At 39.4% G+C, this 12,916-nt stretch overlaps 2 pseudogenes; both read left to right on the top strand.

The window, feature by feature from the left end:
• The first annotated feature begins 6,941 nt into the window (after window positions 1-6,941).
• LOC101133956 (protein SET-like) lies at window positions 6,942-7,780 on the top strand (annotated as a pseudogene).
• A 2,989-nt stretch (window positions 7,781-10,769) lies between these two features.
• Window positions 10,770-11,603, top strand: LOC101134295 (pentatricopeptide repeat-containing protein 2, mitochondrial-like; annotated as a pseudogene).
• The last annotated feature ends 1,313 nt before the right edge of the window (window positions 11,604-12,916 follow it).

Here is a 12,916-nt window from a genome sequence, read left to right on the forward strand (position 1 = left end):
AGATGACCTACAAAATGCCCACTCCTGTTATATGTGCCCACATCATCTCCTCCCCTTGAGTGCGGCAAGACTTGTGAATATGATGGGATAGTTACTTCGTGATTACATTATGGTTTATGGAACAGTTGAATTTAAGAAAGGGATATTATCCTTGGTGGGCCTGACCTAATTAGGTGGACTGGCTGCTGAAAATAAATAATTTGAAGTATGGGAGGGATTTGATGTGAGGAGATCCTCCATTGCTGGCTTTAAAGATGGAGGGGACAACATGGCAGGGAACAGCTGATGGCCTCAGGTTGCTGAGAGTGACCCCTGGCCAACAGCCAACTTAAAGACAAGGACCTCAGCCTTATAACCAAAAAGGCTGGATTGTACCAACAACCTGCATGAGCGTGGAAGCAAATTCTTCCCCACAGCCTCCAGATAAGAATGCAACTCAGCTGTTAGATACTGGGCAGACAACCCAGTTGAGCTGCACCCAAAATTCAGACCCACAGAACTGTGGGATAATAAATATGTGTTGTTTTAAGCCAATAAGTTTGTGGTAATTTGTTATGCAGTAACAAAATAGCTAATGTAACAAGATTGAGAACTTTGGCAGGCAATAAGAAACAATGCCAAAGAAACAGATGGAATGCCAGAACTAAAAACTACAACTGAAATAAAAAGCTCAATGCATGGGTTTAAAAACAGATAGACACAACCTTAAGAAAGAGAGAGAAATCTGGAAAATTGATTAGAATAAAACAACCAGTAATTAAAAAAGAAAAAAAGCATGAAAAATACTGAGAAAAAAACTGTAAGTGACATATGGGGCATATCCAACATACATGGACTTGAGGTCTTGGAGAAAAGAGAAGAGTGAATAGGAGAGAAGCAGTCTATGAAAAGTTAGCTGAAAAAAGGCTGAAGTATTTCTAAACTGTAGAAATATATTAAGCCATAGTTTCAAAAAAGGCTAAAAACCACACAGAAAGGAAACCACATTTAACAACATCATAGGAAAACTAATAAAAACCAAAGAGATAAATCTTTAAAACAGCCAGAGGGAAAACAGTATGGAGGGGAAGGTGTATTACTTTTCAAGGAACAGCATTTGCACAACTTCTTCAATAAGTGTAAGAAATAAGAAGAAATATGCAAATGTTGTAAAAGATATCAATTACTAAAATAGACACAGGCAGAAACAGAAAATCTGAATAGGTGTATATCTACTACATAAATTCATAATTTAAAACTTACCAACAAGAAAAAGTTAGATCTAGATAGCACTACTGGTGAATTTTTTCAAACATTTAAGAGATAAATAAAACCAACTCAACACAAAATCTTTCATAAAATAGAAATGGGAATACTTCCCAACTCATTTTACAAAGCCAGGAGGATATCCAGATACCAAAACCTGACAAACACGTTTTTAAAAAAGAAAATTATATGCAAGTAGCCCTCATGAACACAGATGCAAAACTCCTTAATAAAATATTGACAAATAAAATCTAGCAATATATTATTGGAATAATACAGCATAACCAAATATAGTTCACCCAGGGGGCCAGACAGGTGGCTCATGCCTATAATTCCAAAACTTTGGGGAGCCTATGTGGGAGGATCACTTGAGCTTGGGAGTTTGAGATCAGCCTATAGGCCACATAGCAAGGCTCCATCTCTACAGCAAATTAAAAAAAACAAATTAGCCAGGCCTAGTGGTGCACACCTATAGTCCTAGCTACTTGGGAGGCTGAGGTAGGAGGATCACTTGAGCCCAGGAGTTCGAGGTTACAGTCAGCTATGATCATGCCACTGCACTCCAGCCTAGGCAATAGAGTGAGACCCTGCCTTTTAAAAGAAAAAAGAGAATTTGTTCAAGAATGCAAGGTTGGTTTAACATATAAAAACCAATCAATATAGTTCACTTTACTAACAGAATAAAAGTGACAAGCCATATGACCTTTTCAAACGATACAGAAAAAGACCTTTGTTAAAGAAAGTAGAATAGTGATTGCCAGGGGCTGGGGAAAGGGGGAAATGGGGAGTTATTATTTAATGGGTATGGAGTTTTAGTTTTATAAGATGACAAGAGTTATGGAGATAGATGGTGGTGATAGTTACACATGATAAATGTATCTAATACTGGCTGGGTGTGGTGGCTCACACCTGTAATTCCAGCACTTTGAAAGGCCAAGGCAGGTGGCTCACCTGAGGTCAGGAGTTTGAGACCAGCCTGGCCAACATGGTGAAACCCCATCTCTACTAAAAATACAAAAAAAAATTAGCCAGTTGTGGTGGAGGGCTCCTGTAATCCCAGCTACGTGGGAGGCTGAGGCAGGAAAATTGCTTGAACCAGGGAGGTGGAGATTGCAGTGAGCCAAGATCGTGCTGTTGCACTCCAGCCTGGGCAACAAGAGCGAAACACAATCTCAAAAAAAAAAAATTGTTAAGATGGTAAATGTTATGTGTATATGACCACAATTTTTAAAAATTGAAAAAAGAACTCATTTGTCAAAATGAACACCCATTTATTCTACAAACGATTATCAAGCTGGGAATGACATCTGATAAAGGACATCTCAATCTGATAAAGGACATCTACAAAAAACCTACAACATCTGATAAAGGACATCTACAAAAAACCTACAACTAATGCTCTTTTAAGATTGAAATCAAGGTAAAGACATTCATTTTCATCACCTCTATTCAACATTGTATTATAGATCTAGCCAGTACATTATAGCATTAAAAAAACATATAATTTAGAAAATAATTATTTTACAGATGATGTAATTATTTATGTAGAAAATCCTCAGAAATCCATCCAAAGTGGAATATAAGTAATAAGCGAATTACCTTAATAGTCATGAAATGGCTGTTAGCTGTAACCAAGACAGCATGAGTCTTTGCGTCTAGCTACATAAAAATAATCTTTTGATCACCCTATCCCTTAGTTAGAAGGGAACTTTTTGTGCAAAAGTTCTTTTTAAGTGTTTTCTACATTTCATTGCCCCAAATTGGCTCATGAATTCTTATCCCTAAACCAATTACTGACTATTGTGAGGGATTGTCATGATTGGTTTAGATCAATAAGCAGAGAATGAAAACTGAGAAGTCAGTCAGCAGGTTTTCTACTTCTTTTTATTTTATATCTCTTCCTCATCAAGAATTCAAAGATCTTAGGGCTAAAAAGGAGTCAAAGAATCTCATTCTAGGAATAATTATCATCTATTGAATACTTTATAGCCATTGTTTAGTAGTGCTGAGGTCTGAATGTTGGTGTTGCCCCAAAATTTATATGTCGGAACCTAATACCCAATGTAATAGTATTAAGAGGTGGGGCCTTTAGGAGATAAGTAGTTCATGAGGGCTTTCCCTCATGAATGCATCAGTGCCCTTATAAAAGAATCTTGAAGGAAACTGTTTGCCCCTTCCCCATGTGAGGATACAGCTAGATGGCACCATCTTTGAGGCAGAGAGTGAGCATTCAACAGACACCAAATCTGCTGGCGCCTTGATATTGAACTTCCCAGCCTCCAGAAATGTGAGCAATGAATTTCTGTTGTTTATAAATTACACAGTCTATTTTGTTATAGCAGCCAGAATAGACTAAGACAGATAGTTTTCTTTCACTATATCATCTAATTTTTAAAGACATTATTACTCCCATTTTATAATAAACTACTGTCAGAGGAGTGAAGTAACTTACTAAAGGTTACACCATAATAATGGCAGAGTTGGAACGAAATATATATGTCTAATTCTACAGCACACTCTTTTCAGTCCATGATCCAAAATCCAAACCATAGAAATTGGTACCATTTAATCACTTCAGAATTCTCACTAACAAATTTTAGAGGCATTTTGAGAAATAATAAAATAAAAGTAATCCAGAAATTGACCATACTTACATATTTCCCTTACTTATTTTTTCTTTTTCACACATTATAGCTTCTTCTTAGTCCAAGCTCAGTCATCACCTCTCTTGCCCTCCCTATATCTCCGCACACTTAAGTTAGTTCTCTTTTCTTGATTTCAGATATTTTCCTTTTTTCCCTCAGATTTGTAGAAACCTGAATGATGAGGTAAAAATATTACTATCCTAAATAACTGACAATAGCTTTTCTTAGGAAGTAAAGTAACTCTTTTTGGGAAAATAACATCATACGCTGCTCACCTAGCAGGTAAGATGTTAAGGCCATACATGTCACAGGAAGTTACATAATAAATATGTGCCTTAAATATAGCAGAAATCAAGGAAAATAATTTGTTTTGTTCTAAGGAAGAGGGGACGAAACAGAGGGACTGTGTGTGTGGATATAAAAAAATCACAAGCCAGCAAGAAAGTGTAAGGTTGAGAACTGTACAAGATGAAGGGCCAGTGAACTGAAGATGGTGTGGCCAATTACATTTTAAGAAAAGAGATGTAATCTGGGTAAAATAAAAAGTTTTCTCAACCAAAAACATAAACCCTCATTTACTCTTTAACTTCCAAATCTACTCCTGAAGACTTTACCTGAGTTGGGGTGTGTATAGCAGAAGGGGACAGGTATAAATAAGAGTTAAGAAAGGAGCTGGGTTTCAGGAATGGGGTCAACATGGGACCTCACATGCAAAAAAAGTATCCAAAAAGCAGAGCGGATCATAAGGATAAAAGCCTCACCAGAAATCTGCAGAAATATTAAAGAAGGGAGTTGGAGTTCTTCCATGTTACAGTTCCAATCATGGCGCCATCTGGTGGCACATCTCACACACATTGTAGATACTGGAGGTTTTATCATGATCATCATTTAAGACAGGGTCTCGCTCTGCCATCCAGGCTGGAGTGCAGTGGCACAATCATAGTTCACTGCAGCCTCAACTTCCTGAGCTCAAGTGATCCTCCCGCGTCAGCCTCCCAAGTAGCTGGTACCACAGGCATGAACTACCACACCGACTCATTTCTTTCTTTCCCCTTCCTTCCTTCCTTCCTTCCTTCCTTCCTTCCTTTTCTTTCTTTCTCTTTCTTTCTTTTTCTTTCTTCCTTTCTTTCTTTCTCTTTCTCTCTTTCCCTCCCTCCTTTTCTTTCTTTTCTTTCTTCTTCCTTTCTTCCTTTCTCTCTCTCTTTCCCTCTACTTTCTCTTTCTTTCTTTCCTCTTTTTTTTTTTCTCGTAGAGACAGAATCTCCCTATATTGTCCAGGTTGGTCTCAAACTCCTGGGCTCAAGTGATCCGCTCGTTCTCACCTCCCAAAGTGCTGGGATTACAGGTGTGAGTCACTGCACTGGCCACTTTAAATATTTTTGAGAAATCGATTCATAAAAGAGAAAAGACTGGAGCTACCATAAATTCAGCACCTACCATGTGCTTAGAATTGTATGTGTGTATATAATTTTAACAACATTGAGCTATCTGTATTTTAAAGAGAAGTTTATTCGTCAAAGTCTACAAAATTGGTTTTATTTGTTTGCAAGATCCATTCTCCACACATACTCGACTGTCTCCATAATTCTGTGAAGACTGTAATTTAAAAACATAAAGTGAAAGAAACATCACAAAGCAGAGAATAGAGGATAAAGCCTTAATAACCTCTAGTTAGTATATTCCGAGTTATTTGGGGAACTATTGTTTTCAAAACAAGCAAACAAAAACTTGTAAAAGGAAAGCAAAAAAGAACAAACACTTGGAAAATAAATACATAAAACAGCAGGAGTGGAAGAATTAGTATTAGGTTCAAAAGATGAAGTCAAAGAAATGACTTCCAAAAGAGAAAAACAGAAGAAAAGATAATACAGTAGAGCAATCCAAGAGATTCAATATTTGACTAATAGAGTTCCAGGAAGAGAGGAGAGAGGGAAACAGAAATTGGAAATTTACTGAAGTAAATTTTCCATACCCGAAAAGTTGAGTTTCCAAATTAACCCCACCCCCATCCCCAGTGCAGGATACAATGACTCGTACCTAAGCATGTCACTGTGAAGATTGAGATGGGAGGCATAAAAAGATCCTGTAAGCTTTCTAGGAAAACGAAAGCATCAATTTCAAAGTTTCAAAATGGCATCAGGCTTCTCAACAATAGAACTGGATGATAGATGACTCTGAAGCAATGCATTTTCACAATTCTATGGAGGAATCGTAACTCTATAATTCCATACTCTGGCAAATTATTAATCAAATCAGAGAATAGAATAAATACATTTTCAGATATGGAAGAACACACAAAATGTACCTCCCAAGCACACTTTCTTATGAATGTACTTCGGGATATGCTCCAAAAAAAATCAGGAATAAACAGAGAAGAGTAGACCAAGGAAAAGGAAACATGAGATCTGGGTAACACTGATTACAGGATTATAGCTGCAGAGCAGATTTATTGACACAGAGGCTCAAGGACAAAAATCTCTAGGAGAAAGGCAAGTAGCTAATAGGAAACACAACTTGACTGAGAAGATGGATGAGTTTGAGGATATACAGCTTGCACAAAGTGTAAGAAAATTAAAAGGTAACAATAGGCCAGGCACGGTGGCTCATGCCTGTAATCCCAGCACTTTGGGATGCTGAGGTGGGCAAATCACGAGGTCAAGAGATTGAGCCCAAACTGGCCAACATGGTGACACCCCGTCTCTACTAAAAATACAAAAATTAGCTGGACATGGTGGCATGCGCCTGTAGTCCCAGCTACTTGTGGGGCCGAGCAGGAGAATTGCTTGAACCTGGGAAGCAGAGATTGCAGTGAGCCAAGATCGCGCCACTGCCCTCCAGCCTGGCAGCAGAGCAAGACTCTGTCTCAAAAAAAAAAAAAAAAAAAAGTTAGCAATAAACTCCAGGAAACACATAATGCTATTTTAGGCTGTATGGTGTTATTGGACTTCCAGAAGACATTGTTTGGATATTTCGAATAATATAGGCAGTTTTCTGCCTGCTTCCTCACAAGTGAGGAGACTTGTGGCCTGGTTCTTGGACTTCCCTAGCAGCATGGCCCCCAAATGCCCGTCTCCACTCCCACCTCAAAAGAAGAAATCAAGACTACCTCCTGCTCTGAGACTGGAGGAGACATCAGTCTCTGTAGGCTTGACGAAGAAGGGAGAAAAAGAACAGCAAGAAGCAATTGAACATATTGATGAAGTACAAAAAGAAATAGACTTAATGAACAAGCCAGTGAGGAGATTTTGAAAGCAGAACAGAAATAATACAAACTCCTGCAACCATTTTTTCGGAAGACATCAGAATTGATTGCCAAGATCCCAAATTTTGGGGCAACATTTGTCAACCATCTCCACGTGTCTGCACTGCTTGGGGAGGAGGAGGAAGAGGCACTGCATTATTTGATCAGAGTTGAAATGACAGAATTTGAAAATATTAAATCAGGTTATAGAATAGATTTTTATTTTGATGAAAATCCTTACTTTGAAAACAAAGTTCTCTCCAAAGAATTTCATCTGAATGAGAGTGGTGATCCATCTGCAAATTCCACTGAAATCAAATGGAAATTTAGAAAAAATTTGACAAAACATTAAAGTCAGATGCAGAGTAAAGCCAGCAGGAAGAGGCAGCATGAGGCACCAGAGAGCTTCTCTACCTGGTTTACCCACCATTCTGATGAAGGTGCTGATGAGTTAGGAGAGGTCATCAAAGGTGATATTTGGCCAAACCCATTATAGTACTACTTGGTTCCCAATACGGATGATGGAGGAGAAGAAGATGAGGAGGAGGAAGAATTAGAAAATATTGATGAAGAAGATGAGGGTGAAGGTGAAGAAGATGACAATGGTGATGAAGGGCAGGAAGGAGAGGAGGATGAAGAAGATGACTAATAGAACACTGATGGATTCCAACCTTCCTTTTAAAGAAATTTTCTCCAGTTCCTGGGAGCAAGTTGCAGTCTTTCCCCCACCCCACCCCACTTCTTGTGCTCAGTAACCCTGTTCTCGTGGTCCCTTTTCTCTACACCATGGTTTTCAACTTATTTGGGGGGAAATACCTTGAGCAGAATACAATGGGAAAAGAGCCTCTATCCTCTTTCTATTCTTAATTCATTTTTATCCCTTCCTGTCTGAGCAAAAACTGTATGGAATCAACACCACTGAGCTCTGTGGGGGAAAAAAAAAACCTGCTCCCTTTGCTCTGCTGGAAGCTGGAGGGTGTGAGGGCCCTGTGTGGCAGTGTGGAGAATTCTAGCTTCTTTTCTACTTTCTCTATATATTGAGCTCAGAGAGTACACTGTGCCTGTATGTGAATATAGACAGTTAGCATTTACCAACATGTATCTGTCTACTGTCTTTTGTTTAAAAAAAGGAAAAAAACAGTTCTAAAAAATGGGGTTTTAGAAGGTCAGCAAAGGATGGCTTTGACATGTTTGGCCGGGTTAAGTGGGCATTTCGGCAACATGGCTTCTCCTTGGGATGTTTGTGATGTTTGACAGATATCCTTGCAGTTTAAGATGACACTTTAAAAATAAATTGTCTCCTAATGATGACCTGAGTCCTGCCACTCAATGGGAGAATCAGCAGAACCTGTAGGATCTTATTTGGAATTGACATTCTCGATTGTAATTTTGTTCCTGTTTATTTTTAAATTTTCTTTTCATTTCACTGGAAAGAAAAGATGATGCTCAGTTTTAAATGTTAAAAGTGTACAAGTTGCTTTGTTACAATAAGACTAAATATGTACACAAAAAAATTAAAAACTAAAAATAAAATAATATAGGCTGGGCACAGTGGCTCACATCTGTAATCCCAGCACTTTGGGAGGCTGAGCGGGGAGGATCGCTTGAGCGCAGGAGTTTGACCAGTGTGGGCAACATGGCGAAACCATGTCTCTACAGAAAAATACAAAATATAGCCTGGAGTGGTGGCACATGACTATAGTCCCAGCTACTTGGGAGGATGAGGTGAGAGGATCACTTGAGCTGGGGAAGTAGAGGTTGCAGTGAGCTGAGATCTCACTACTGTACTCCAGCCTGGATGACAGAGTGAAACCCTGTCTCAAAAATAAATAAAGAAATAAAGAATATAAATATTTTGTATCAATTTTCAGCTTTTACAGTCAATGAACTTAAGTCTTAATTTTTGTTACAGAATTAAATATTAATATTAACAATCAAGACAATGTAAAAGTAAAGTACAGTTGACTGAAGCTGGGACACAGACGAAAAGAGAGTGAAGGAAAAGAAGGATGCTAATATTCTTATTTTACAAAATAGGAACTCAAAATACCCAGTGCCTATCTGAAAAAGATACTAAAATGATTAGCATAGTATTAAGTTAGGAAGGTAAACAAGAGAACTGAAATATAGCTATATTAGGAAGAGGGGAGGGAGGTGGAGTTGAGCTAAACCTTAATATGTTGTAAAGTCAACAGACCTTTGATGGATTAGTGAGTACAGGACACCTTTCCTAGTAGAGGACACCATTAGAGGGAATTTGTTTGAGGGAAAACAGCCTGTAAATTATTTATTTATTTATTTAAGATGGAGTCTTCCTCTGTCACCCAAGCTGGAGTGCAGTGGCACGATCTCAGCTCACTGCAACCTCTGCCTCCCAGGTTCAAGGAATTCTCCTGCCTCAGCTCCCGAGTAGCTGGGATTACAGGCGCCCACCACCACGCCCAGGTAATTTTTGTATTTTTAGTATAGACGGGGTGTCACCATGTTGGCCAGGCTGGTCTTGAACTCCTGACCTCGTGATACACCTGCCTCAGCCTCCCAAAGTGCTGGATTATAGGCATGAGCTACCATGCCCAGCTCAAATTACTTACGACTGGAAATCACCTTAATGTGACAAAAGAGGGAATACTTAAATAAATCACATTACATTAATAGAATGAAATATATCTAGTAAAAGTTTTTAATGACTACTCAACAATATGGAAAATTCTATTACATAATAGAATTTTCAAAAGATATAAGTCCTCTTTCCCTAACCTTCCCTTTCTAAACCATTTAGTCCTAAAGCCACCAGGTGGGGCAGAACAAGGTCATAGACATTGATGAGGAGGGGCCATCTGGCACAGGAATAAGAAGTCAGAACCCAAGAGAGATGAAGAGGTGTCCCTGGTGGGGGATGTCTGAGGGGGCTGAGAGGGGAACCCAGCCTGCAGAGTCACAGCCTGAGCAAGTGGAGGAGGTGTCTACTCAGAGGGGTTGCCTAGTGTGAGATATCCACTCACACATGGTGGACACCCATGTAGAGGGGCAGCCCTGGCACAGAGTGTCAGAGCCAGAGTGGGCAAAGGGCATCCATATGGGAGGGGGAATGGTGGCAGCAAGGTGAGATTGGTTACATGCGTGAAGATGCATGCAATAAGCAACTATATTAAAGAATATGGGAGAAGAAATTTATAAGTCAAAAAGTTACAAATAAGAAAATTAAGATATAAATATGGGAAGAGAAAACCTAATATGAGCTTGTGGGGTTGGATTTGAATTGAGGTATTGGTATAAATGTATGGTTTTCAATATAGTTACATAAAGAAAATACATGTGAGAACTTACATGTTACATAAAGAAAATACATGTGCTGCACTTAGGCCCTTGAATCGAGTTCTCCTGCAGGTTGCTGCAGATTTCGGTGTATCCTGGGGTGGGAGGCTCCAGCTCTGCCTGTGGCTGCTGTCCTTTCAGGGCTAACAGATACCTACTTACAGATAGTATTGTGAAATTAAAAGAATTTCAGCACAAGAAGGTGGCTGTTGCATGTAATCTTTCCTAAAGAAACCTATTTTAGGAATTTGGAAGAGAAACTGACAAGCTCATCTTGAAGGGGGAGTTGATAACCTTACTTTATTTTTGTGGGTCCCAGGACCATGCGGAGCTGGCTAAAAATGTCATTTACAGGTACCATGCAGGGAACAGAAATATCACTTTGGGGGAGTATAGGTTTGGACCACTTTTCATGAGTCTGTTATGGGTTGGATCTTGAGGGGCTCATGAAAGACCAGCATTTATGAGATTCCTTCTCAGATTTCACATCATTCAATATTTTGATGGATATGTTATTTATCAAAGGCAAATATAAAAGTGCTTTGGAAGTATTGATAGAGATGAAAAATCAAGGTGTGAAATTCACCAAAGATCCTATGTTCTTAGTTTTGCAGTTTGCAACAAACTGAATAGCCCTGAGTCTTTCAAAATCTGTTCTACATTAAGAGAAGAAGCCCCACTCAAAGGAGAGGTTCTCTCCAGCAGAGTATCCCGTTTCTTTGTGGCGTTAGCTCTGAATCAGAACCAAGTGGCAAAAGCTATGTCCATTTTTTTCTCAAACCATGAATCCAGAAAGCATAGCCTGCACTTACTTAACTATTATAATCCATATCCAGTCAAATATGTTGGAAACCCTGATAGAGACACTAAAAAAATGCTGCAGAAGGAAATTTATTAAAATTTGTGAAAAGACATGCATTCTCAGAGGAAGTGCTGGAAAAAGTGAAGGAAAAGTGAGGGATATGCCTGCCCCTGTGGCCAGATTTAATGAGATCTATGGAAAACTGCACATCAGTGGCCAGGTCACCGCTTGTACTTTGGGTACTCTGCTCTGCCACACCCCCAGGGACAGGAAATCCCATATGTTGCTATTAAACAAGAGGATGATGAGCCATTGGACCTTCCAGTCACTCAACCGGTCCTTTTTGGCTGAGTAATAATCCTCATTTCATCCACCTGTGGATCTGAAGGGCCTGCTTCTAGTGAGTTGTTTCCTTCCCTAAGAAGCAGGCATTGCACTTCAGTAGACGCTGTGCTGACACTTAGCCTCCTCTTGAAATTCCCAAGTTCACTGGATGGTGGCATGTTGATCTCTGAGAAGTTATGTTGCACTACTGTGAAGGTCTACGTGCAAGCATGGTTCCCTCAGAAAGGAGCTTCCCTCGTACACTGCTGAGGATACCTGAAGGAACATGGTCAGTCTCCAGTCCAGCTTCCAGCACCAGAATGGAACCCAGCTAGCACTACAGGAATGAATTTCACTACAAGTGTGGTCACTCTGATTTTCAAGGGAGTAGTTACTTGTAAATTACATCCTCGCTGAATTCAAGAGGTCTGAAACCCTATTTTATCATGTTAGAAAATAGCCCAGGATTTCCTCACTGCTCTGCCATCATATATTTCTATGACTTGAGCCCTCATTTTTCCATATGCAAAACAATAATGCCTATGCGTATTTGCATATAGGTTTGAAATCTTCATGCAAAGTTCAGTAGGATCAGATTTTCTCAAAAATAAGAGAAATAAAAAAGGTTTGTAAGCAAAACTTTAAAAAACGAAAGAAAGAAAAAAGAGAAAATACATGCAAATACATGTGAGTGTGAGTGTGATTGGCTATTTGCCATATTCCCAACTATGTCCACTGAGACAGCCTTAGAGCTCTCTCACCCCAACAGCAATGAGCACCTACCTAGCACCCAGATCCAGGTTTCAAAATACTGTTCGTCACTAAACACAACCAGGTCATCTTAGAAAAATGACTGGTTCCAGGGGAAGGAAAATATAAAATGAGCTTGGACCATCTTGTAGTTTCTAAAAGCAAGGAACTGCCTAAATAATGATGGGGAGGCTGGGCATGGTGGCTCACGCCTGTAATCTCAGAACTTTGGGAGGCCGAGGCAGGAGGACCCCTTGAGCCCAGGAGTTCAGAGACCAGCCTGTGCAACATAGTGGGACACTATCTTTACAAAAAATGAAAAAGAAAGAAAGAAAGGAAGGAAGGAAGAAAAGAAAGAAAGGAAGAAAGAAAGAAAAGAAAGAAAGAAAGAAAGAAAGAAAGAAAGAAAGAAAGAAAGAAAGAGAGAAAGAAAGAAAGAAAAACATTAGCTGGGCATGGTCATGCGCACCTGTAGTCTCAGCTACTCAGGAGGATGAGGTAGGAGCATTGCTTGAACCTAGGAGTTTGAAAGCAGTGAGCCATGATCACACCCCTGCACTCCAGCTTGGACAACAGAGCAAAGAAAAGAAGAAG

This window comes from Gorilla gorilla, chromosome 15, assembly GCF_029281585.2.
Source record: "Gorilla gorilla gorilla isolate KB3781 chromosome 15, NHGRI_mGorGor1-v2.1_pri, whole genome shotgun sequence".
Classification (NCBI taxonomy): Eukaryota; Metazoa; Chordata; class Mammalia; order Primates; family Hominidae; genus Gorilla; species Gorilla gorilla.